A 26,925-nucleotide genomic window follows, 5' to 3' on the forward strand; every position below is an offset into this window, starting at 1 on the left:
ATGGCCTATATGGGTTCTGCACCAACCCCCTGGGTTGTGCTCTTTTCTCTATAGCGGACTTCTTAGTCTGCTGTACCTAGACCTCCTGGTCTGTTCCGGACCTCCTGGTCTGTGCTACAGTAGACCTCCTGGTCTGCTATACTCTAATGCTCAAATTTATGTTTAACAAGGGATGCCTCCCCAGCCACCATGCACGTCACTTACATGTATGTACCTCACGAGAACTCGACTTCTTGTGGTTCAACCCAAAAATTGTAAAAACATATATATGCAAACACTCACTCACCACATGTACACTTTACTTTTGTTTCTATTTCTGCGCAGAAATTTCTTTCCTTTAGACCAGATGAGTCGTAAATTTAGAGAAGGATCTATTAGTTTAAATTTCGGACACTAAAATTGACCTGCGCTATTTATCGCGTTGCCACCTTTTCGCCTGTTAAAATAATACTATCGTGTGATTTGAGTTACGTGGGCGTACCCGGACACTCCGTTGCGTAATATACGCTGCGTGCGTCGGCCTTTACGTTGCGTATACTAGTCTAACCCTTTTGTTAGAAACACGTGTACGCAAGGCAGATATCCACCGTAACACAATTAACACGTTTATCAATGTAGGTGATCCTCGATCATCTACCGAGCACCACACAGATCTCTCCTTGTATCTTTAGGCAAAGCTGTGTGCGTGCTTTACAAATTACCCCTTAAATGTATTACCTTTACTCTTTAACTACTGATAGCAACAAATCTTTCTTAGCCCGTTAACAATTGTGAAATGGCAAACAGGAGAGTGATATGAAAATACACGAATGAAAAGAAATGCAGATATATGCGTGCGTGCGTACGCAAGATAGAAATAAACAGTTTTAAAAGACACTAGCGTATTGTTCTTACCTCCGGTTCCGGATTCCTTCAGCACCCTTCACTAAGCGAAGCAGACGCTTATCCGGTCAGCACGACGAGGAATATGACCTCCCGCCCTTTGCTGATGGATAATGTCTGCTGAAATTACCTAGTGCAGATATGTGAAGGACGGACGAGCCGCCAATTGATAAAGCCTAATATTTATCTTACTTAAAACCCTCTAAAAAGGTGAAAGAACACAGTACGCTATTGGCGTATGGTATACCGTAAGGGTACGCACGTTGCATAACAATCGCTTAGCCGTAGTCGAGACACTCGAGCGTCACGTTCGCTCACGGCCAAGAGATCACAGGCAGGCACGCTATAGGCTGCCGACTAACGTAATGATATGCTACTAGCGTAGCGGACGCTTGGGACCACGAGGAGATCACAAGCAGCGCTGATGCTCACGATGTTACACCTTTATAACTATACCATAAACAATGTATTTATGCAATAAACCTTGGTGCAGTGATAGGGTGTAAATGTAACACAGTGTAACCTTATTAACTTGAAAGCTGTACGAGCGTCTCCGACGCTCTGAGAATACTAGAAAATATAATAAATACACAGATACCGGTATTAGGTTCTAACACCTTATATGAACGTTCTATTTGCAAAAGAATAATACAATACAAGTCATACACTACCAAAATAACATTGACTACCTAACCAGATAACTACACATGAAATACAATAGCAGTACAATAACACTTAAGAGAAAGAGAGAGAAAGCGGAGAGGAGAGAGAGAGAGATATGGCTCACAATAACAATAAAGGCAATATGGTTGCGGAGAAACTTACGCTCAAGGGAAACAATCGCATGCGCCTCTGGATATCCAGCTCCCGATTATCAGTGGTGAGAACCGTTGAAGAGAATAGAGAGCTGGCCCAGAGTGGCTTGTCCTTTTATACCCTACACATAATACAGTACAATGGTCCCTATATTCTTATTGTTCATTGGACACAGGAATTCGTCTTCGCATTATAACAAAAGGTCATAGGTTGATTCATACAGGTGGGCTGTGACTATTTCCAACTGCTCAGGTGGGTGGGAAACTGGGTTTCCCGCCGCATGGGTAATAAAGTGCAAATAATAGTAAATGTCCATAAACTTCTTATGTCCATAACTATTCGCACGAGCGATTAATCTGCTTCAAACCAACACCGGAATATTGCTAATTAAATACTCTTCCGATGGATACTAAACACCACTGTATAACCCCTGTCTGACCCTTCGTATCAAACAAAGAGGGATCTCTTTGTCTATGAACATGCTACCTTAACTAAACTTTCAGATTCTATCAAAGGGACCATAATCTACAAAATACATTATATAGTTAAAATATGTTACGAACGAGTCGCCCACTAGACGCACATAAACTTTACCGTAAATGCGCACACCGTGCGCCTGCGGGTGCACGCAACAGCGAGTATGCGCACGCACGGGAGAGCTCATGCACTCGCAGCGGGGACACGCATGAGGTGCAAATATGGCAATGTGTAGCGTGATATTTTTCTGACTTTGACACAATAGATACTGTAATCCCTTTATTCATTGGATACAGGAATGCACTTTTACAGTACAGGAGAGGTCATAGGTCGGTTTGAATAGGTAGACGATGTCTTTCCCAACTGCTCTTGTGGGTGGTCTCCTCTGGATTCCCGCCGCATACATAATGTACATTAAATACAGTTTATATCTATTTTCTGCTTCTGCACATAACTATCCGCAGGAACATGCGATCTTCCGCAGACCAACACCGGAATGTTACCCTTAAAATACCCTACAGCTGGATACCAAACACCACCTTATAACCTTGTTCTGTCCCCTCCTATTCTGTAAAGGCGAATCCCTTTGTTCTGAAACCATTTAAACTGTTGTTTATTTTCTGATGTGATGCAAGGAGACTATGTGTACATTGTGCACTATTTGGATTAAATATGTAGCGTGTTTTGATGGCTTTTGATGGCTCTCCATGCGTACACAAATACCCATACCACGCGCTAATGCGCATGACCGCGGGAGCGAACTTACGCAAATTGCGGATATGTGCACGCACGGCAGCGCAAGTACGCGCACGGAGGCCATGTGTGTGTAGTTTGTACTTGATGTGTGTACTGCAATATTTTTCGACTTTGACATTATAAACAATATATACAGTGGGGCAAAAAAGTATTTGGACAGCCACTGATTGTGCAAATTGACCCACATAAAAAGTGGAGAGAGGTCTGTAATTTCCATCAAAGGTACACTTCAACTGTGAGAGACAGAATCTGAAAAATAAAAAACTAGGAAATCACTTTGTATTATTTTTAAACAATTTATTTGTATATTCTTGCAGAAAATAAACATTTGGACAATCAAACAGTTAAACTCAATACTTTGTGTAATATAACCTCGGTTGGCAATTACAGAGGTCAAATGTTTCCTGTAGTTCTTGACCAGGTTTGCACACACTGTAGCAGATATTTTGGCCCACTCTTCCATGCAGATCTTCTCTAGATCTGTCATGTTTTTGGGCTGTCGCCGGGCAACACAGACTTTCAACTCCCTCCACAGATTTTCTATTAGGTTGAGGTGTGGAGACTGGCTAGGCCACTCCAGGACCTTGAAATGCTTCTTATGGAGCCACTCCTTAGTTGCCCAGGCGGTGTGTTTGGGGTCATTGTCATGCTGGAAGACCCAGCCACGTTCCATCTTTAATGCTCTTACTGAGGGAAGGAGGTTTTTGCCCAAAATCTCACGATACATGGCCCCATTCATCCTCTTCTTAATATGGATCAGTCGTCCTGTCCCCTTTGCAGAAAAGCAGCCCAAAGCATGTTTCCACCCCCATGCTTCACAGTGGGTATGGTGTTCTTGGGATGCCATTCATCATTCTTCTCCCTCCAAACACGGTGAGTGGAGTTTATACAAAAAGTTTGATTTTGCTCTCATCTGACCTCATTACATTCTCCCAATCCTCCTCTTGGTCATCCAGATGGTCACTGGCAAACTTTAGATGGGCCTGGATGTGTGCTGGCTTAAGCAGGGAGACCTTTCGGGCGCTGCAGGATTTCAATCCATAACGACGTAGTGTGTTACTAATGGTAACCTTTGTGACTGTGCTCCCAGCTCTCTTGAGGTCATTGACCAGGTCTTCCCATGTAGTTCTGGACTGATTCCTCACCATTCTCAAGATCATTGATACCCCACGAGGTGAGATCTTGCATGGAGCCCCAGGTCGAGGGAGATTTTCAGTGATCTTGTATTTCTTCCATTTTTTTAATAATTGCACCAACAGTTGATCTCTTCTCACCAAGCTGCTTACCTATTGTTGATTAGCTCATCCCAGCCTTGTGCAGCTCTACAATTTTGTCCCTGGTGTCCTTAGACAGCTCTCTGGTCTTGGCCATGGTGGAGAGGTAGCAGTCTGACTGTTGGTGTGGACAAGTGTCTTTTATACAGATAACCAGTTCAAACAGGTGCCATTAATACAGGTAATGAGTGGAGGATAGAAAAGCTTCTTAAAGAAGTAGTAACAGGTCTGTGAGAGACAGAAATCTTGCTGCTTGGTAGGTGTCCAAATATTAATTTCCCACAAGAATATACAAGTAAATTGTTTAAAAATCATACAATGTGATTTCCTGTTGTGTTTCTTTTTTTTTTTTAGATTCTGACTCCCACAGTTGAAGTGTACCTATGATTGAAATGACAGACCTCTCTCATCTTTTTAAGTGGGTCAACTTGCACAATCGGTGGCTGTCCAAATACTTTTTTGCCCCACTGTATGTTCACAACACACTACTGGTGTTAATTAACTCATTACTTGCTAATTTTGGATAGACAAACAATACAATATGTGTTATGTTAATCTACTAACATTGCTCTAATTGTTTACAAATATTATTACTGGTGGTTGTTGTTTTTTTAATCAACTCCAAATCTTCTAACTTTTTTATTTTATTTACATTTTTTAAAATAAATAAATATGTTATACATATCCAATATTGAATTGCTAAGGTGGTGTGCTGGTCTCCTCTTTTTTGGCTGCTGCATTGTATGCTGGAGAATTACTGTTTATACATATCCAAAATATACATTTAAAAAAAACAAAAAAATATTTGTCTGACGTGATCATAACTCAAACCTACCTGATATATTGTTGCACTATTCTTGCCCTAAGGGAATATCCCCGCTGGGCCTCGGATCCACGCCTCCATGTCCGGCCAACCCCTGGCTCCTCATCATCTGGGGCCAATACCTCATTTTGAGGCAGCTCCCACCTCCTTACAGCAATGTTATGGAGGATTGCACACAGGACCACGATTTTACTTACCATTTCCGGCGAATACATGAGGTCACCACCAGTGCGGTGGAGCACATGGAAGCGTCCTTTCAGGACTCCAATTGTGCGCTCCACCAGCTGCATAGTGTAAGCGCAGAATTAAATGCCGTTTGTGGCCCTGGTGTTGGCCTGCTGTAAGGAGTCATGAGCCAGGGGGTGCAAGGATATCCACGATCTCCTGCAAAAACTCAATACAATTTGAAGTAAAAAATAAGAACAGCAAGTAAAAACCAACGGCACTTAACCTTCCAACATCCGTAATCTTTGCCATATCCCTGACTGCCGAATGACGTGGGAATCATGGGCACTTTCTGGGTACCGGGCATTCAGGGAAAGGATCTGGAGGGATGGGTCACAAACAACCATCACATTCAAAGCGTGGAACAGTTTTCTGTTTCTAAAGATTTCTTCATTATGTGTTGGTGCCACAAGTGGAACATGTGTCCCATCCACTACCCTAATAACATGTGGGAAGCGACTCGCCCTTCATGGAGTTGTTGCTTCAACACAGCTAGGGACCCCATATCCAATGGCATGTAAATGAACTGCTTCATTCTTTTTAGGAAGGCAGCAATGATGTGCTTTAGGAACCTGGAAAATGCTGCATGGGAGACACCTACCAGGACACCAACTATATGCTGGTAGGACCCTGAGGCACAGAAATGTAACACAGCAAGGAATTGTGTCAGTGATAGAATTGATGTAGGATGCCGAATTGAACTCTCTAGATCACTCTCTATTATTGAGAGAGTTTCTAGTATGACATGGGGGCAGCCTATAGTGCCGCAACACCTCATCTGGCATTCCAAAAATAGTGACACAGGTATGGAAGATACTAGGCCTTGCACGCCTCCGTTGCCTTTGAGGATGAGGGGCAGGTTGGGGTTGGCCAGATAAAGCATTCAGGTATCCTGCCGTCACCAGGGGTTAAAGTGAGCCGGAACAGGGTGGAACTGCGTTCCGTCAGTTCCACATGAAGACGGAATGCAGTTCCACTTCCTCCGGCTCACCAAACCGGATGTCCCGGAGCTGCAGGGAGAGGCCGGGCGCCCACAGAGATTGCGTTACCAGCGATCGCCCAGCTCCCTCTCCACAGCGTCAGCCAGAGGCAGGAGCTCACTACTGAGCTCCGGCTTCCGGCTCTGTCAGTGCGCGCTATGGAAGAGACGTCATGGCATCTCTCCCATAGTGCCGAGGAGCAGAAGCCGAGAGGACTGCGGCAGGAGTGGGGCTTGGTAAGTATGGTGTGTCCCCCCCTCCCATATGTGTACTAGCGGCACTTCTACTGGAGGGCAAGCTACTGGGGGGCATTACTACAAGGGGGCAAACTACAGGGGGCTAAACTACTGGGGGCATTACTAATGGGGGCATAACTACAGGGGGGCATTACTACAAGGGGGAAAACTACTGGGGGTATTACTAATGGGGGCTATCTACTGGGGGCAAACTACATGGGGGCTAAACTACAGGGGCTAAACAACTGGGGGCTCAACTGCAGGGGGCATTACCACTGGGGGCTAAACTACAGGGGGCAGGGCTAAGCTACATGGGGCAAACTACATGAGGGCTAAACTACTGGGGGCATTTCCACAGGGAGGCTAAACTAAAGGGGGGGTAAACTACTGGGGTCATAACTGCAGGGGCATTACCAGTGAGGGCTAAACTACAGGGGGCTAAACGACTGGGGGCATTACTACAGGCAACATTACTATTGGGGGCAATACTACACAGGGGCATTACCATTAAGGACATTACTGATGGGGTGCACTACTAATGAGGGCATTGTAAAAGGGGCACTTCATAAGGGGCACCACTATTGCAGGCATTGCATAAGGAGCACTACTACTGTGGGCATTGTATAAGGGGTGCTATTGCTGTGGGTATTATTGTATGTGTATTATGACGTGCTACCAGTGTTTGAAGTGGGCCGGTAAACAACAGTATGGTATACCGGCACTTCTTCGAGCACTGCAGGGCCGACAAAGAAGCTGAGCTCTCGGTCCACCCTCCGCCCCTACCATCGCCGCCGCACTGGAAACCCTGGTTCCAGACTCCAAGCTGCAGCGGATCTGGGACCAGGCCGGCTTTATTATCCCTGCTGCCGCATTGAGCTCCTGTGACCGCAGCGCTACTAGTTCAAATCTGTCGCTGATTGGCTGCCGGTCTGCGGCAGTTTTGAAATATTAGCGCCATGGTCACAGGAGCTCGATGCGACGGCAGGGATAATTAAGCCAGCCTGGTCCCAGATCCGCTGCAGCTGCCCTCAGCCTCCTCTGCCGTCCAGCCTTCAGACCTCTGCACATCTACAGCCTCCTCTTCCGCACTCACTCTGAGGCCCAGAACCTCCTCCACCCCACGCCTACCACAGCCTACTCATCCACCGCACCGCAGACCACTGCCGCTGCTAAACAGGTAATCTTACCCTGCTGCCTTTCTCTCTCCCTAGCCCCTACTGTATGCCCTTGCTGTCCCTCTCTCTGTCACTCTCCCTGCCACTGCTGTCACTCCCCCTGTCCCTGCTGTCACTCTATAATGTGAATTTCGGCTCATACCGTGTGCTATAATGTAGATTTCGGGTCATACAGTGTGCTATAATGTGAATTACGGGTCATACTGTTGGGTATAATGTGAATTTCAGCTCATACTGTTGGGTATAATGTGAATTTCGGCTCATACTGTTGGGTATAATGTGAAAGCAGCACCAGTAAGGGGTCCTACCATTGTGGTGCATAATGGCCCTCATTCCGAGTTGATCGGTCGCAAGGCGAATTTAGCAGAGTTACACACGCTAAGCCGCCGCCTACTGGGAGTGAATCTTAGCTTCTTAAAATTGCGACCGATGTATTCGCAATATTGCGATTACTAACTACTTAGCAGTTTCAGAGTAGCTTCAGACTTACTCTGCCTGTGCGATCAGTTCAGTGCTTGTCGTTCCTGTTTGACGTCACAAACACACCCAGCGTTCGCCCAGGCACTCCCACCGTTTCTCCGGCCACTCCTGCGTTTTTTCCGGAAACGGTAGCGTTTTCAGCCACACGCCCCTGAAACGCCGTGTTTCCGCCCAGTAACACCCATTTCCTGTCAATCACATTACGATCGCCGGAGCGATGAAAAAGCCGTGAGTAAAATTACTTTCTACATAGCAAAGTTACTTGGCGCAGTCGCAGTGCGAACATTGCGCATGCGTAAAAAGCGGATTTTCATTGCGATGCGATGAAAAATACCGAGCGAACAACTCGGAATGAGGGCCCATGTGTATAACTGTTATATGGTGTGATAAACTACACTGAAGGACACGCCCCCTTTTGAGTGGCCATGCTCCCTTTTCAGGAGTGTGTGTGCCTTCAGCCAGTGGTGCAAGTAGAAAAAATGTCTTACGGGTACTGTGTGCGCGCGCCTTCGGCGCGCGCACAAAAAAATGGGTGTGCCCAAATGCCACATGGGGCGTGGCCAATGAAAATGGGGGCGTGATACACATATGGGGGAGGGGCAGATACACGTATGACCCCAATAGTGTCAGATACACGTTGCCCCACAGTGCTAGATATACATTGCCCCACAGTGCCAGATACATATAACCCCACAGTGCCAGATACACATTTGCCCCACAGTGCCAGAAACACAAATGTCCCCAGAGTGCCAGATACACAAATGTCCCCAGAGTGTCAGATACACATTGCCTCACAGAGCCAGATACACATTGCCCCACAGTGCCAGATGCACATTGCCCCACAGTGCCAGATACACAAATGTCCCCAGAGTGCCAGATACACATTGCCCCACAGTGCCAGATACACATTGCCCCACAGTGCCAGATACACATTGCCCCACAGTGCCAGATACAGAAATGCCCCCAGAGTGCCATACATTGCCTCACAGTGTCAGATACACATTGCCCCACAGTGCTAGATACACAAATGCCCCCACTGTGTCAGATATACATTGCCCCCCGTGCCAGATACAGAAATGCCCCTACAGTGCCAGATATGCCCCCAGTGCCAGATATCCTCCAGTGCCAGCAGGGACGTGCAGTCAGGGGAGGCAGGGGAGGCAGTGCCTCCCCTGTCATTAATGATTAAGATAATACAAAGAAGATGCATATGACACATATTCTGTGTCATATGTATCTTCTTAATATTATTCTGATCATTGCTCCCCTCCTTATGTGTTTGGGAGGCACCGATCGTGGTGCCTCCCGTTATCTCTGGGGATAATATGGGGAGCGGGGGGCGGACACGGGCGGGGACTAGCCATGGGCTGCAAAGGCCCATTGAAAATGTATGGGAAAGCGGCACCATTAGTGGTGCCGCTTTCCTACAGGGACGTGCTTTCAACCTATGAAAGCACCTCCCTGTCAGTGAGGCTACAGTGATTGGCCAGCGGATCCGTCACTGGATCCGCTGTCAATCACTGTGCGGGCGGCTGAATGCGGCGATTGTGCGGGCGGCGGGATGCGGCGGCGGTGGTGCGGGCGGCGGTGGAGCAGGCGGCGGGTTGCGGCGGGGGAAAATTACCTTTATCTGCAGAGTTTGGCAGCGGAGCGGTTCCAGTTTCAAAAATGGCGCCTCAGCGTCATTTTTGAAATTCAAGATGGCCGCCGCGAGCCAATCACGGCTCGCCGCGTCATCTCCCCGCCCCCTCCGGCTGACTTATATAAGTCAGCGCGAGGCAGAGGAGAGTCAGTCCGACGGCGGAGGAGGAGCTGTGAAGAGCTCCTGAAGAAAGAAGACGGCTGGAAGTCCTGGCTAGGCGGCGGCTATGCAAAAGAGCTTAGCAGCCGCCGCCCACCAGGTGAAGACGCTGGAAGCCCTGGGGGGGTGGCGCCCCCCAGGTGAAGACGCCGGAAGCCCTGGGAAGGCGGCGGCCACGCAAAAGAGCTTAACGGCCGCCGCCCCCAGGTGAAGACCCAGTTAAATAAAGCTTCTTTTCAAGACGTGTGGCGTTTTATTTTAATATTTTCTTTACAGGTGGACTATAGGTGCCAGCGGGCCCTTTATGTCCGGGCATGCTGGCACTTGTGGTTCTCCAAGTGCCAGCATGCTGGGGCAGGCTTGCTAGGACCTGTAGGCTACCTGTAAAGAACAATATTACTATTCTTTGCAGGTGGACTACAGGTGCCAGCAGGCCCTTTATGTCCGGGCATGCTGGCACTTGTGGTTCTCCAAGTGCCAGCATGCTGGGGCAGGCTTGCTGGGACCTGTAGGCCACCTGTAAAGAACAATATTAACACACAATGAACCCCGCACCCACCGCCACCAGGGGTGCGGGGCATAGCACTGGGCTATCAGCCCAGTGCTGGTTATTGCTCGGGAGGGGGGACCCCATTTTTATTTTTTGGGGTTCCCACTTTCCGAGGAATTCCAACCCTGGGCTGACTGGCTGGGGGGCAGATTAATGTTATGGCAGGGGGACCCCACACTGAGTGTCTCCCCTGCTATGGCATTACTCCCCCTGGCTGGTTCTGCCTAGTGCTGGTTTTCCTGATGTGTTGGGGGACCACACTTTTTTTTTTCCGGGGGGGGGGGCTTGTTAGCTGCCAGTGCCTCCCCAACCTGTGATCCCACCGCACGTCACTGAGTGCCAGGTATACATGCCCCCCTGTGCCAGATATCCCCCAGTGCCAGGTATATATGCCCCCCTGTGCCAGATATGCCCCCAGTGCCAGATATCCCCCAGTGCCAGGTATACATGCCCCCCCAGTGCCAGATATCCCCCAGTGCCAGGTATACATGCCCCTCCAGTGCCAGATATCCCCCAGTGCCAGGTATAACATGCCCCCCCAGTGCCAGATATCCCCCAGTGCCAGGTATAACATGCCCCCCCAGTGCCAGATATCCCCCAGTGCCAGGTATACATGCCCCCCTGTGCCAGATATCCCCCAGTGCCAGGTATATATGCCCCCCTGTGCCAGATATGCCGCCAGTGCCAGGTATACATGACCCCTGTGCCAGGTATCCCCCAGTGCCAGGTATATATGCCCCCCTGTGCCAGATATGCCCCCAGTGCCAGGTATATATGCCCCCCTGTGCCAGATATGCCCTCAGTGCCAGGTATACATGCCCCCCTGTGCCAGATATCCCCCAGTGCCAGGTATATATACCCCCCCTGTGCCAGATATGCCCCCAGTGCCAGATATCCCCCAGTGCCAGGTATAACATGCCCCCCCAGTGCCAGATATCCCCCAGTGCCAGGTATATATGCCCCCCTGTGCCAGATATGCCCCCAGTGCCAGGTATACATGCCCCCCCAGTGCCAGGTATAACATGCCCCCCTCCCCTACTCACCGCTGCCGCTGCCGTCGCTGTCCTCCTGTCTGTCATGTGAGGGAAGGAGAGTGCAGCCTGCGCCTCTCGTTCCCCTCAGTCTCCGGCGGGTGTCTCAGTTTAATTCAGCGCTGATCCGTGAGCCAATCAGAGCTCGCGAGTGCGAGCTCTGATTGGCTCACGGATCGGCGCTGAAGTAAACTGAAACACCCACCGGAGACTGAGGGGAACGAGAGGCGCAGGCTGCACTCTCCTGCCCTCACATCAGCGGCGTGTGCGGCGTGTGCGGCGGTGCGGCGTGGGGGAGGGAGGGAAGAGGAGTTGCGGCCCGTCGGTGTGGGTACGGCGTACCCACGGCTAAATTCTTACGGGTACGCCGTACCCACCCGTACCCGCCCACTTGCACCACTGCCTTCAGCGCACACATAGTTACACCCTTCATTTTTCCATACCCCCACTTCAAACTTTCCACTTGGGTGCTACTACTGTGGGCATTATTACTATTGTGTGACCATGCCCCTTTCTTGTTGAGACCACACACTCTTTTTACTGTGCACACCTACGGCGTGCATAATACCTTTATTACATGGGTGTCGTGGGGAGGGGGGTGAGTTCCAGGGACGTGCAGTCAGGGGAGGCAGGGGAGGAAGTGCCTCCCCTTTCACTGCTCCCCTGTCACTGTTGATTAAAATTATATAAAGAAGATACATAAGACACATATTCTGTGTCATATGTATCTTCTTAATATTATTCTAATAAAGTTAGCCTATAAAATTACCTTGGGAGGCACTCATAACAAGTGCCTCCCGTACACAGTGAAAAAGGGGGATGCAGCTGGGGGCGGGGCCAAACACTGGGCTTTAAAAGCCCATTAGAAAGAGAGAGGACAGCTACACTTATACAAGTGCCTCGCTGAAAGCCTGGGATGGGCTTTCAGGCATGACAGCTGTGATTGGACAGCGGATCCAGCAGTGGATCCGCAGGTCCAATCACCCAGAGGCGGTGGGAGAAGCGGAGGCGGGACCCGGCAGTGACTGTGAGCTGTGACGGCAGTCACTATGAGCAGCGGTGGCCCCGGGAAGCCCGACACTGGAGAGCATGCGGCGGCGGTGGCCCTGTCTTGTTCCATCCTCCCAGGCAGCAGTAGGAGCATCTCAGGTGAGTGAGGAGAGCGGCGCACGGGGGGAGAGGAGAGAGAGAGACTTACTACCCGTGCGCACGGGGGGGGGGGGGGGGGGGAAGGAGAGATTTACAACCCGCTGTGCGCCAGAACAGCCGCGCGAGTAGAAGGGGGCCCCCGCGATGATTTTAATCTCAGTAGGAGCCGGCAGTGGCACTACAGTAATGGAAAAGCAAAAAAACTACAGCTCCCAGCAGCTCCTGTTTATTTTCTATTTCATTACTGTAGTGTGATGCGCAGGGGCGGATTGGGCCGGTCCGAATGGCCCCAACCCTCAGTAGCCTTCCGTCCATCTTGTACCCGCACCTCCCACCACCCTGGAGCCGCACCCGCACTGCCCTCCCACCATTGTGCTGGCCTCATCGTCCACCAGCTCATGGCTCCCAGAAGGTGAGGGCGGCTAAAGGAGACACAGACACATAGAAGGGGGAGGGGATACACACACGGAGAGACATAGAATGAAGGGGTGGGGGGGGAGAGACACAGACTGAATTGGGGGGCTTTTTGACACAGAGTGAATGAAGGGGGGGGTGAGAGACACAGGCAGAACATGATTGCATAGCAGATAGACACAGTTGGGAGATGATGTGCTGAGAGATGACACGGTGGTGGGCGGGGAGATGGTATTGCTGAGAGGCAACACAGGGAGGAGATGATGTGGAGACGCAAGGGGGAAACTCATATGGTGTGGCGTAATGTGAATTTCGGGTGAATTTCGGCTCATACTGTGTGGCGTAATGTGAATTTATCTTATACTGTGTGGCGTAATGTGAATTCGGCTCATACTGTGTGGCGTAATGTGAATTTATCTTATACTGTGTGGCGTAATGTGAATTTCGGCTCATACTGTGTGACGTAATGTGAATTTGGCTCATACTGTGTGGCGTAATGTGAATTTGGCTCATACTGTGTGGCGTAATGTGAATTCCGGCTCATACTGTGTGGTGTAATGTGAATTTCGGCTCAAACTGTGTGGCATAATGTGAATTCCGGCTCATACTGTGTGGTGTAATGTGAATTTCGGCTCATACTGTGTGGCGTAATGTGAATTTCGGCTCATACTGTGTGGGGTAATGTGAATTTGGCTCATACTATGTGGCTTAATGTGAATTTCGGCTCATACTGTGTGGCGTAATGTGAATTTCGGCTCATACTGTGTGGTATAATCAAAATCAGGGTGTAGGTGCTGGGGGTTGCAAGGGGTGGGGAGTGTGTGGGGGGGGCAGGGGGAGGGGAATGCATATGCACGCAGGCCCATCACTCGCTAGTTCCGCCACTGGGTCAGGAATAGGTTGGGAAACTGTAAGTAGCGATAGGGTGCAGCGGCAGCTAGGACTCAGGGTTATGCCGTAGCAGACAGTCCGTACCAGCTGGTGGTCACACCATTTTGTTTCATTTTTTTTCCTGGGGTGTATTATATCTACTTGTAATATTAGGAACTAGGGACAAATTAGATTAAGCCATGTGATTTTACTGAGAGAATGTAATACAGTGCAAGACATGTCCCTGGGTGGTGCTAGACACGCACAAAAGACTGTGCTAGACACGTCTCTCTGGCAGTGCACCCCCTAATAAAATTAGCTGCGCACACCTACGATGGGCTGCAGGGAGGTGCAAAAATGGACTAAGATCTGATGTGAAAATAAATATATATATATATACAATATACAATACATATTTACAACCTTGCATACAGGGCACATTTACCCACTTGAAAGATTCGAATATGTTATTACAGAGGTTGTTACAGATAAGTCAAGTACCAGATGATGTCATTCTGGCCACCATAGATGTCACAAGCCTGTACACGTGCATTCCACATGAGCAGGGGTTACAGGCTGTGAGACAGTTGATCATAGGCAACAGCGCTTATGTAGGTCCTGACATAGATTTTTTCATTTCATTGTTACGGTTCACCTTATCACACAATTTTTTTTATGTTTGATGGCATCTTCTACAGACAGCGAACGGGGTGTGCCATGGGGTCGGCCGTGGCACCCTCGTTCGCCAATGCATATATGTGGGAGGTGGAGCGGGCGCTATTTTTCGCTGATCCTCGAATAGCCCAAAGGCTGTTCATTTATTATAGATATATAGACGACCTACTATTATTTTGGAGAGGTGATGCGCAAGATCTGGTTGATCTTGTGATGACGCACAACTCAACAGATAGCCCCGTGAAACTAACCATGAACTTTAGCAGCACTGAGATATGTTTTTTAGACATTCAATTGAACCTCAGAGCAGGAAAGGTGGAGACGAGTCTCTATAAAAAACCGTCTGATCGTAATACAATCTTGAGGTTTGAAAGTTTCCACCCCAGATCTACGGTACAGGGTCTACCATTTTCCCAATTCCTGCGGGTGTGCAGGGTGAACAGTGACAGTACAGTTAGAGATGCGCAGCTGGATGAAATGGAGCAGAGGTTTGTTAAAAGAGGGTATCCCCGAGACCTCCTTCGCACGGCTAAACAGAGGGCGGTAGCCAAAAATAGGGAGGAGTTACTAAAGCCCATGCAGACACGGGACATGTCTAGAATCATCCCGTGGGTTAAAGAATTTAATGTGAACAGCGAACAAAACTCCAGAAAGTTGCGACATCTGTGGCCTATAGTGTCCACAGACCCTGAGTTAAAAATATTCCATGACAAGAGGGTAATGCCCAGCTATACCAGAGGCCGCAACATCAGAGACATGGTAGTTAAGACCGATATGGCTAGGTTGAAGACTCCTCCTCCTAGACATTTTATGACCCGCAGAAATGGGTGCTTTAAGTGCACAGGGTGCACCACGTGTACCCACATGTCCCCTGGTGACAGTATCTCGCATCCATTTTCTGGGAAAAAATTTAACATCAGATGGCCCCTCACCTGTACCTCTAAATACGTGATATATGCCATCATATGTCCATGTGGACGTTATTACATCGGAAAAACCGAATGCCAATTCAAGGTGAGGATGGCCCAACACAGGCTCGCCATAAGGAATGCGTTGGCATCTGGTAATGGGGAACAGCCAGTGGCTAAGCATTTTGTAGAATACAGACACAGTATGGCTACGTTTAAACACCGGATAATAGATCATGTCCCTGAATCACCCCGGGGGGGTAATAGGGGCAAAAAACTCCTTCAACTTGAGTCTATGTGGATACATAGACTCAACACCCTTAAACCGGGAGGGCTTAACGATAGTCTAGGCCTCATTAACTTCTTGTGAATAGAGAGAGTACGTTGTGATAGTGATGGTCTGCTCAGATATCTTTATCCTCTAAGCAATGTTTACATATGTGTACAGCCCAGTTTTTAAGTGGGTATAACATCATGGTTAGTTTTATGCGTTACAGGTATATGAGATATATATATAGACTATTCTTTTAGTGGGTCTACAGTTATTATCGATATTGCACATACTTAGATCTCGATGTGTCTCAGCCTTTCTAGATCAGCAGTTATGATGCCTGCTTACACTGTTTTTACAGCTAATCATGTGGGTTTGATTTAGTATGTCACACTGAAACACGTAGTTTTATGAATAATAATTGCTTCACGTATAATTGTCCAAATCCACTTATAACTGTTTTTTTGCACATTGGCTACTTTGTTGCTGGCCTCCAATAGTACTACCATGCACATTTTCAATTTGCAATGTAATTAATATAAGAGTTTTCTAAATAGGCACAAGTGCTTTTTACATATGATGTTTTGATTACAGCGTCTCCATGGCCACGCAGGAGGGAGCTGCGACGTCACTTCCGGTTCCGCTGATGCGAGCGGTGACGCCGAACGGGAAGCCCGAGTGACGTGGCCAGGGGAGAACGCGCGTGTGGGAGCATGTGAAGGGGGGTAAGTTTAATGCTATATAAGATTGTTTTGCACATTGTTGTAGTTATCCTGACGAAGGGGAGGTGGTCCCCGAAACGTTGACAGCACTTTAATACACGTTTGATGTTTTTGCAAGTCTCCGAGTGCCGCCTCGTTATTCTCTTTTGTCCATTGGGGCGACCCCCCGGAGGAAGGCACCGCAGCAAGCAGGTCCTAAGGGACGTCTGGAGTGCCGGAGTCAAGTGTTGTTTATATATATATATATATATATATATATATATATATTTATTATGCCTCCCCAGCCAAAGACCTCACCGCACGTCACTGAGTTCCACCACCTCTCTAGGACCACTTAAGCACTGGCCATCACCATCTGAAAAACAGATTTAACAGAGTGTAAAAGCAAAACCCAAAGATATTAACAAACCATTTGTCACAATCTATACAATAATACAATAACCACTTACAGGTGTGGGGAAATCCATAGCTAATTTGGAAACACCATGGGAAAGGAACGGGTGGTCTTCTGTATGCCGAATGTCGGCATCCCGGCGCACAGTATACCGGCGCCGGAATCCCGACACCCGACATACCGACAACTATTCTCCCTCGTGGGAGTCCACAACCCCCCTCGAGAGAGAATAAAATAAAATAGTGTGGCGCGCGTTGCGTGCCACCGTGCCCGTTGCGTGGCGAGCGCAGCGAGCCCGCAAGGGGCTCCTTTGTGCTCACCACGCTGACGGTATGCCGGTGGTCGGCCTCCCGGCGCCGGTATGCTGGTCGCCGGGAGCCCGAGCGCCGGCATACCATATTACACCCAAAGGAACATTGTTAACTTCAAAAATAATTTATTATACCATCATTAGTCATAAAAACACAACACAGCAGAACACAATTAGTATACATATACTTACTATAAAAGAAAACAAAAAACTACAATAAGTAAAACACAGAAACAAGGATACTTAGGTCATACAAATAACACCAATTAACACTGTCTTGAGAGTAAAAAATTATACAATTTAAAAAAAAAACACTAAGAGAACCCCACACCACACCTATGAGCATGCACAAACTTAGCAGCAGATGAACTACAAAAATGTATATAAAGGTAAAAGGCCAAACACCCCAAAAAATGGCCTTCTTTGCTAAAAACAAACAAAAGAACATGCTTCCTTCAGAAGGGGACAAACAAAAAAAAACAGAATAAGTACACTAAGATAAGCCAACACATCACCCCACAACACATACCTGTGAACATGCACATACCCGCAGATAAACTTGATTTTAAAAAAAAGGCAAAAGGCCACAAAAAATAAAAGGGCTACTCTGACAAAAAGTAATACAACAAAAAATATGCTTCCGTCAGAAGAAAAAGAAAAAATCATAACACACATAGATACAAATAAACCACACCACACACACCTTTGGGCATGCATATACTTACCTGCAGATAAACTACAAAAATGTATATAAGGGCAAAAGGCCAAATAACAACAAAAATGGGCTTCTTTGCCAAAAAATAAACCAGAAAAATATGCTTCCTTCAGAATAAAAAGAAAAAAGCATAATAAACACACACATAGATATAAATAAACCACACCACACACACCTGTGAACATGCATATACTTACTCGCAGATACATATACTGTTGTTCCTTTGAGAAAAATGAACACAAAATAGATTTGTAAAAAATCAGATTATCAGTACACTACAATATATGGCAAACACAAACACAAGAGACCCAAAATAAAATAAAAATAAGTGTGTGTGAGGGGCGTGGCCTGGCTGGAGAGGCAACAGGACGCAGGATAGTGGAGCTCCTGCTTCTATTGGCCCTTACCATCATATACTGCCATCCTGTGGGCTCCTGCGAGTCCTTTCTTGGCCCCTTGTGTACTCTGGTGCCTGGGTGTGTGGGTTGCGGAGCTGGGGAGTCATTAATTTGCCTCTTGCTGGTTGCTGCCTACACCTGGTTGTGAAGCCGCGGGCTTGAGTGGTGCTACGATCCCACCGCGGATCGTCCTTCAGCGTGGTTGTGCTGCCGCCCACCTTGTATTGAGAGACCTGTCCTGCTCCCCGCCGTGCTGCTGCAGAATAGCGGAGAGTCCCTGGAGATCGGCGGGTGGCCACAGCGGGAGACGCGGAGCTTCCTCTACAGTGGCACGAGTGTCAGGTGATTTCAGCACCCCCTCCTCCCCCTGCCCGCAACCTGCATTCTCCTGCTGCCCGGCCGTTGAAGCCCGGAGTCAGGGCCGTTTCTAGCCAATTTGGCTCGTAGTGCGAGATTTCAAAATGCGCCCCCCCCCCCATTGCTATGGGGGGAAAAATGCGCCCCCCCATAGCTGTAAAAAGAAAAAGCATGCGCTTGCCAAAGGCGCGCTCCCGACAAGGGGGCGTGGCCTGTTTAAAATGGACGTGGTCTCATTAAAGTGGGCGTGGCCTCATCTGATATCATCACGGCCACCACAGGGAAAAAAATGAAAATCAAAAGTCCCCATTTTACACATTACAGCAGGCACGTGTACCCATTTTACACAGTATGGCAGGCACGTGTCCCCATTTTAAACAGTACGGCAGGCAGGTGTCCCCATTTTAAACAGTGCGGAAGGCAAGTGTCCCCATTTTACACAGTACGGCAGGCAAGTGTCCCCATTTTACACAGTGCGGCAGGCAGGTGTCCCCATTTTACACAGTACGGCAGGCAAGTGTCCCCATTTTACACAGTACAGCAGGCAGGTGTCCCCATTTTACACAGCACGGCAGGCAGGTGTCCCCATTTTACACAGCGCGGCAGGCAGGTGTCCCCATTTTACACAGTACAGCAGGCAGGTGTCCCCATTTTACACAGCACGGCAGGCAGGTGTCCCCATTTTACACAGCGCGGCAGGCAGGTGTCCCCATTTTACACAGCGCGGCAGGCAGGTGTCCCCATTTTACACAGCGCGGCAGGCAGGTGTCCCCATTTTACACAGTGCGGCAGGCAGGTGTCCCCATTTTACACAGTACGGCAGGCAAGTGTCCCCATTTTACACAGTACAGCAGGCAGGTGTCCCCATTTTAAATAGTGATGAGTGGGTTCGGATTCTCGGAAACCGAACCCCCCCGAACTTCACCCTTTTTACACGGGTCCGAGCCATACTCGGATTCTCCCGTATGGCTCGGTTAACCCGAGCGCGCCCGAACGTCATCATCCCGCTGTCGGATTCTCGCGAGATTCGGATTCTATATAAGCAGCCGCGGGTCGCCGCCATTTTCACTCGTGCATTGGAAATGTTAGGGAGAGGATGTGGCTGTCGTCCTCTCCGTTATTGTTGAACTTGATTGTGCTTTATTGCTTAATTGTGGGGAGGACTGGGGAGCAGCTGTATAATATAGGAGGAGTACAGTGCAGAGTTTTGCTGATCAGTGACCACCAGTTTTATCCGTTCTCTGCCTGAAAAAAACGCTCCTTATCTGTGCTCAGTGTGCTGCATATATCTGTGCTCACACTGCTTAATTGTGGGGACTGGGGAGCAGCTGTATTATATAGCAGGAGTACATGCCGAGTTTTGCTGACAGTGACCACCAGCATACGTTGTCTGCCTGAAAAACACTCCATATCTGTGCTCAGTGTGCTGCTTTATTGTGGGGACTGGGGACCACCAGTATAACATTATAAAGGAGGAGTACAGTGCAGAGTTTTGCTGACCAGTGACCACCAGTATATAATATATAGCATTACGGTACAGTAGGCCACTGCTGTACCTACCTCTGTGTCGTCAAGTATACTATCCATCTAGATTCTATACCTGTGGTGCATTTCAGTTGTGCAGTTTGCTGACACAGTGACCACCAGTATATATAGCAGTACGGTACGGAAGGCCACTGCTGTACCTACCTCTGTGTCGTCATTAAGTATACTATCCGTCTACATTCTATACCTGTGGTGCATTTTAGTTTTGCAGTTTGCTGACACAGTGACCACCAGCATATATAGCAGTACGGTACGGAAGGCCACTGCTGTACCTACCTCTGTGTCGTCATTAAGTATACTATCCATCTACATTCTATACCTGTGGTGCATTTTAGTTTTGCAGTTTGCTGACACAGTGACCACCAGTATATATAGCAGTACGGTACGGAAGGCAACTGCTCTACCTACCTCTGTGTCGTCATTAAGTATACTATCCATCTACATTCTATACCTGTGGTGCATTTTAGTTTTGCAGTTTGCTGACACAGTGACCACCAGTATATATAGCAGTATGGTACGGAAGGCCACTGCTGTACCTACCTCTGTGTCATCATTAAGTATACTATCCATCTACATTCTATACCTGTGGTGCATTTTAGTTTTGCAGTTTGCTGACACAGTGACCACCAGTATACTATATATAGCAGTACGGTACGGAAGGCCACTGCTGTACCTACCTCTGTGTCATCATTAAGTATACTATCCATCTCCATTCTATACCTGTGGTGCATTTTAGTTTTGCAGTTTGCTGACACAGTGACCACCAGTATATATAGCAGTACGGTACGGAAGGCCACTGCTGTACCTACCTCTGTGTCATCATTAAGTATACTATCCATCTCCATTCTATACCTGTGGTGCGTTTTAGTTTTGCAGTTTGCTGACACAGTGACCACCAGTATATACAGCAGTACGGTACGGAAGGCCACTGCTGTACCTACCTCTGTGTCATCATTAAGTATACTATCCATCTACATTCTATACCTGTGGTACATTTTAGTTTTGCAGTTTGCTGACACAGTGACCACCAGTATATATAGCAGTACGGTATGGAAGGCCACTGCTGTACCTACCTCTGTGTCGTCGTTAAGTATACTATCCATCTACATTCTATACCTGTGGTGCATTTTAGTTTTGCAGTTTGCTGACACAGTGACCACCAGTATATATAGCAGTACGGTACGGAAGGCCACTGCTATACCTACCTCTGTGTCGTCATTAAGTATACTATCCATCTACATTCTATACCTGTGGTGCATTTTAGTTTTGCAGTTTGCTGACACAGTGACCACCAGTATATATAGCAGTACGGTACGGAAGGCCACTGCTGTACCTACCTCTGTGTCGTCATTAAGTATACTATCCATCTACATTCTATACCTGTGGTGCATTTTAGTTGTGCGCAGTATATATAGTAGTAGGCCATTGCTATTGATACTGGCATATAATTCCACACATTAAAAAATGGAGAACAAAAATGTGGAGGTTAAAATAGGGAAAGATCAAGATCCACTTCCACCTCGTGCTGAAGCTACTGCCACTAGTCATGGCTGAGACAATGAAATGCCATCAACGTCGTCTGCCAAGGCCGATGCCCAATGTCATAGTAGAGAGCATGTAAAATCCAAAAAACAAAAGTTCAGTAAAATGACCCAAAAATCAAAATTGAAAGCGTCTGATGAGAAGCGTAAACTTGCCAATATGCCATTTACGACACGGAGTGGCAAGGAACGGCTGAGGCCCTGGCCTATGTTCATGGCTAGTGGTTCAGATTCACATGAGGATGGAAGCACTCATCCTCTCGCAAGAAAAATGAAAAGACTTAAGCTGGCAAAAGCACAGCAAAGAACTGTGCGTTCTTCTAAATCACAAATCCCCAAGGAGAGTCCAATTGTGTCGGTTGCGATGCCTGACCTTCCCAACACTGGACGGGAAGAGCTTGCGCCTTCCACCATTTGCACGCCCCCTGCAAGTGCTGGAAGGAGCACCCGCAGTCCAGTTCCTGATAGTCAAATTGAAGATGTCACTGTTGAAGTACACCAGGATGAGGATATGGGTGTTGCTGGCGCTGGGGAGGAAATTGACCAGGAGGATTCTGATGGTGAGGTGGTTTGTTTAAGTCAGGCACCCGGAGAGACACCTGTTGTCCGTGGGACGAATATGGCCATTGACATGCCTTGTCAAAATACAAAAAAAATCAGCTCTTCGGTGTGGAATTATTTCAACACAAATGCGGACAACAGGTGTCAAGCCGTGTGTTGCCTTTGTCAAGCTGTAATAAGTAGGGGTAAGGACGTTAACCACCTCGGAACATCCTCCCTTATACGTCACCTGCAGCGCATTCATCATAAGTCAGTGACAAGTTCAAAAACTTTGTATGACAGTGGAAGCAGTCCACTGACCACTAAATCCCTTCCTCTTGTAACCAAGCTCCTGCAAACCACACCACCAACTCCCTCAGTGTCAATTTCCTCCTTACCCAGGAAAGCCAATAGTCCTGCAGGCCATGTCACTGGCAAGGCTGACGAGTCCTCTCCTGCCTGGGATTCCTCCGATGCATCCTTGAGTGTAACGCCTACTGCTGCTGGCGCTGCTGTTGTTGCTGCTGGGAGTCGATCGTCATCCCAGAGGGGAAGTCGGAAGACCACTTGTACTACTTCCAGTAAGCAATTGACTGTCCAACAGTCCTTTGCGAGGAAGATGAAATATCACAGCAGTCATCCTGCTGCAAAGCAGATAACTCAGGCCTTGGCAGCCTGGGCAGTAAGAAACGTGGTTCCGGTATCCACCGTTAATTCAGAGGCAACTAGAGACTTGATTGAGGTACTGTGTCCCCGGTACAAAAATACCATCTAGGTTCCATTTCTCTAGGCAGGCGATACCGAAAATGTACACAGACCTCAGAAAAAGAGTCACCAGTGTCCTAAAAAATGCAGTTGTACCCAATGTCCACTTAACCACGGACAAGTGGAGCAGGGCAGACTCAGGACTATATGACTGTGACACCCCACTGGGTAGATGTATTGCCTCCCGCAGCAAGAACAGCAGCGGCGGCACCAGTAGCAGCATCTCGCAAACGCCAACTCGTTCCTAGGCAGGCTACGCTTTGTATCACCGCTTTCCAGAAGAGGCACACAGCTGACAACCTCTTACGGAAACTGAGGAAGATCATCGCAGAATGGCTTACCCCAATTGGACTCTCCTGGGGATTTGTGACATCGGACAACGCCAGCAATATTGTGCGTGCATTACATCTGGGCAAATTCCAGCACGTCCCATGTTTTGCACATACATTGAATTTGGTGGTGTAGAATTATTTAAAAAACGACAGGGGCATGCAAGAGATGCTGTCGGTGGCCCGAAGAATTGCGGGCCACTTTCGGCATTCAGCCACCGCGTACAGAAGACTGGAGCACCACCAAACAATCCTGAACCTGCCCTGCCATCATCTGAAGCAAGAGGTGGTAACGAGGTGGAATTCAACCCTCTATATGCTTCAGAGGATGGAGGAGCAGCAAAAGGCCATTCAAGCCTATACATCTGCCCACAATATAGGCAAAGGAGGGGGAATGCACCTGACTCAAGCGCAGTGGAGAATGATTTCAACGTTGTGCAAGGTTCTGCAACCCTTTGAACTTGCCACACGTGAAGTCAGTTCAGACACTGCCAGCCTGAGTCAGGTCATTCCCCTCATCAGGCTTTTGCAGAAGAAGCTGGAGACATTGAAGGAGGAGCTAAAACAGAGCAATTCCGCTAGGCATGTGGGACTTGTGGATGGAGCCCTTAATTCGCTTAACCAGGATTCACGGGTGGTCAATCTGTTGAAATCAGAGCACTACATTTTGGCCACCGAGCTCGATCCTAGATTTAAAACCTACGTTGTATCTCTCTTTCCGGCAGACACAAGTCTGCAGAGGTTCAAAGACCTGCTGGTGAGAAAATTGTCAAGTCAAGCGGAACGTGACCCGTCAACATCTCCTCCTTCACATTCTCCCGCAACTGGGGGTGCGGGGAAAAGGCTAAGAATTCCGAGCCCACCCGCTGGCGGTGATGCAGGGCAGTCTGGAGCGAGTGCTGACATCTGGTCCGGACTGAAGGACCTGCCAACGATTACTGACATATCGTCTACTGTCACTGCATATGATTCTCTCACCATTGAAAGAATGGTGGAGGATTATATGAGTGACCGCATCCAAGTAGGCACGTCAGACAGTCCGTACGTATACTGGAAGGAAAAAGAGGCAATTTGGAGGCCCTTGCACAAACTAGCTTTATTCTACCTAAGTTGCCCTCCCTCCAGTGTGTACTCCGAAAGAGTGTTTAGTGCAGCCGCTCACCTTGTCAGCAATCGGCGTACGAGGTTACTTCCACAAAATGTGGAGAAGATGATGTTCATCAAAATGAATTATAATCAATTCCTCCGTGGAGACATTCACCAGCAATTGCCTCCAGAAAGTACACAGGGATTTGAGATGGTGGATTCCAGTGAGGACGAATTAATAATCTGTGAGGAGGGGGATGTACACAGTGAAAGGGGTGAGGAATCGGAGGATGATGATGAGGAGGACATCTTGCCTCTGTAGAGCCAGTTTGTGCAAGGAGAGATTGATTACTTCTTTTTTGGTGGGGGCCCAAACCAACCAGTCATTTCAGTCACAGTCGTGTGGCAGACCCTGTCGCTGAAATGATGGGTTCGTTAAAGTGTGCATGTCCTGTTTATACAACATAAGGGTGGGTGGGAGGGCCCAAGGACAATTCCATCTTGCACCTCTTTTTTCTTTCATTTTTCTTTGCATCATGTGCTGTTTGGGGACAATTTTTTTGAAGTGTCATCCTGTCTGACACTGCAGTGCCACTCCTAGATGGGCCAGGTGTTTGTGTCGGCCACTTGTGTCGCTTAGTTTAGTCACACAGCGACCTTGGTGCGCCTCTTTTTTTCTTTGCATCATGTGTTGTTTGGGGACAATTTTTTGAAGTGCCATCCTGTCTGACACTGCAGTGCCACTCCTAGATGGGCCAGGTGTTTGTGACGGCCACTTGTGTCGCTTAGCTTAGTCACACAGCGACCTTGGTGCGCCTCTTTTTTTCTTTGCATCATGTGCTGTTTGGGGACTATTTTTTTGAAGTGCCATCCTGTCTGACACTGCAGTGCCACTCCTAGATGGGCTAGGTGTTTGTGTCGGCCACTTGTGTCGCTTAGCTTAGTCACACTGCGACCTTGGTGCGCCTCTTTTTTTCTTTGCATCATGTGCTGTTTGGGGACAATTTTTTTGAAGTGCCATCCTGCCTGACACTGCAGTGCCACTCCTAGATGGGCCAGGTGTTTGTATCGGCCACTTGTGTCGCTTAGCTTAGCCATCCAGCGACCTCGGTGCAAATTTTAGGACTAAAAATAATATTGTGAGGTGTGAGGTGTTCAGAATAGACTGGAAATGAGTGGAAATTATGGTAATTAAGGTTAATAATACTATGGGATCAAAATGACCCCCAAATTCTATGATTTAAGCTGTTTTTTAGGGTTTTTTGAAAAAAACACCCGAATCCAAAACACACCCGAATCCGACAAAAAAATTTCGGTGAGGTTTTGCCAAAACATGTCCGAATCCAAAACACGGGCGCGGAACCGAATCCAAAACCAAAACACAAAACCTGAAAAATGTCCGGTGCACATCACTAATTTTAAACAGTGCGGCAGGCAGGTGTCCCCATTTTACACAGCGTGGCAGGCAGGTGTCAAGTGGGGGGGAAGGAAGGGAGAGGGGGGAGAGAGAGACTGCTTACATAGAAGAGATCTTCCCGCTCTTCGGGTCGGGCCGACTCACCTCCCTCGCGCCGGCCGCCTCCTCCTTCCACTGGCTTGTTTGCTCCTCCTCCCTCTTGAGTACTCCTCCTCGGGGGGCGGGGTTTTGCGGAATGATGCGATTGCATTGTGACATCACGACGCAAATGCGTCATTCCGCGAAACCCCGCCCCCCGAGCAGGAGTGTTCGGGAAGAGGGAGGAGGGGTAAATAAACACACGCAAAGTGCCGCCACTAGAAACGGCACTGCCCAGAGTCACGGCAGCGGGGATTACGTGGAGACCCCTTACCCGGTCACCTCAACTGCAGCATCCCCTCTCCTCCTGGCTTGTGGAGCTGTGGGAGAGCCAGAGACAGTGTCTGCTGGTGTGCCTCACACCCTGTGTGCAGTGAGGCAGCCGGCAGCATTAGGGGGATCATCACAGAGGTGGTGCACAGGGGGTTCCTAGGCAGCTGTCTACGGCCGGATTCTGTAACCTGTGCCCCAACACCCTTACCCCCCTCTCTCCTACTGCCTTATTGTTGATTTAGAGGTCGGGTGATTACCCAATATAATCGCCCAGGGTCTTTTGATCTCTCTGCCAGTAGTGGCCATTTTGGAGGCTGGTAATACAGCTATTTGCCCTTCTGCAGCCGGCTGAATATCTACGAGCTACAGTCACTATTAGCCCATTATTACCACGCTCCACCTCAGCCTCAGTGTTCGACCAACTTGCTGTTTGGATTATCTGCCGGATTATCTATTGGATTATCTGCCGGCCCAACCTTTGTCTTTCTTTCTTTCTTTCTTTCTTTGCCTGGATCCATAGCTGCTATTTTGGGACGTCAGTCGTACCTGGCCACAGGGGTGTCGTTGACATCGCCTCAGTTTCAGATGTGATTACTCACTTC

This window comes from Pseudophryne corroboree, chromosome 5, assembly GCF_028390025.1.
Source record: "Pseudophryne corroboree isolate aPseCor3 chromosome 5, aPseCor3.hap2, whole genome shotgun sequence".
Taxonomy (NCBI): domain Eukaryota; kingdom Metazoa; phylum Chordata; class Amphibia; order Anura; family Myobatrachidae; genus Pseudophryne; species Pseudophryne corroboree.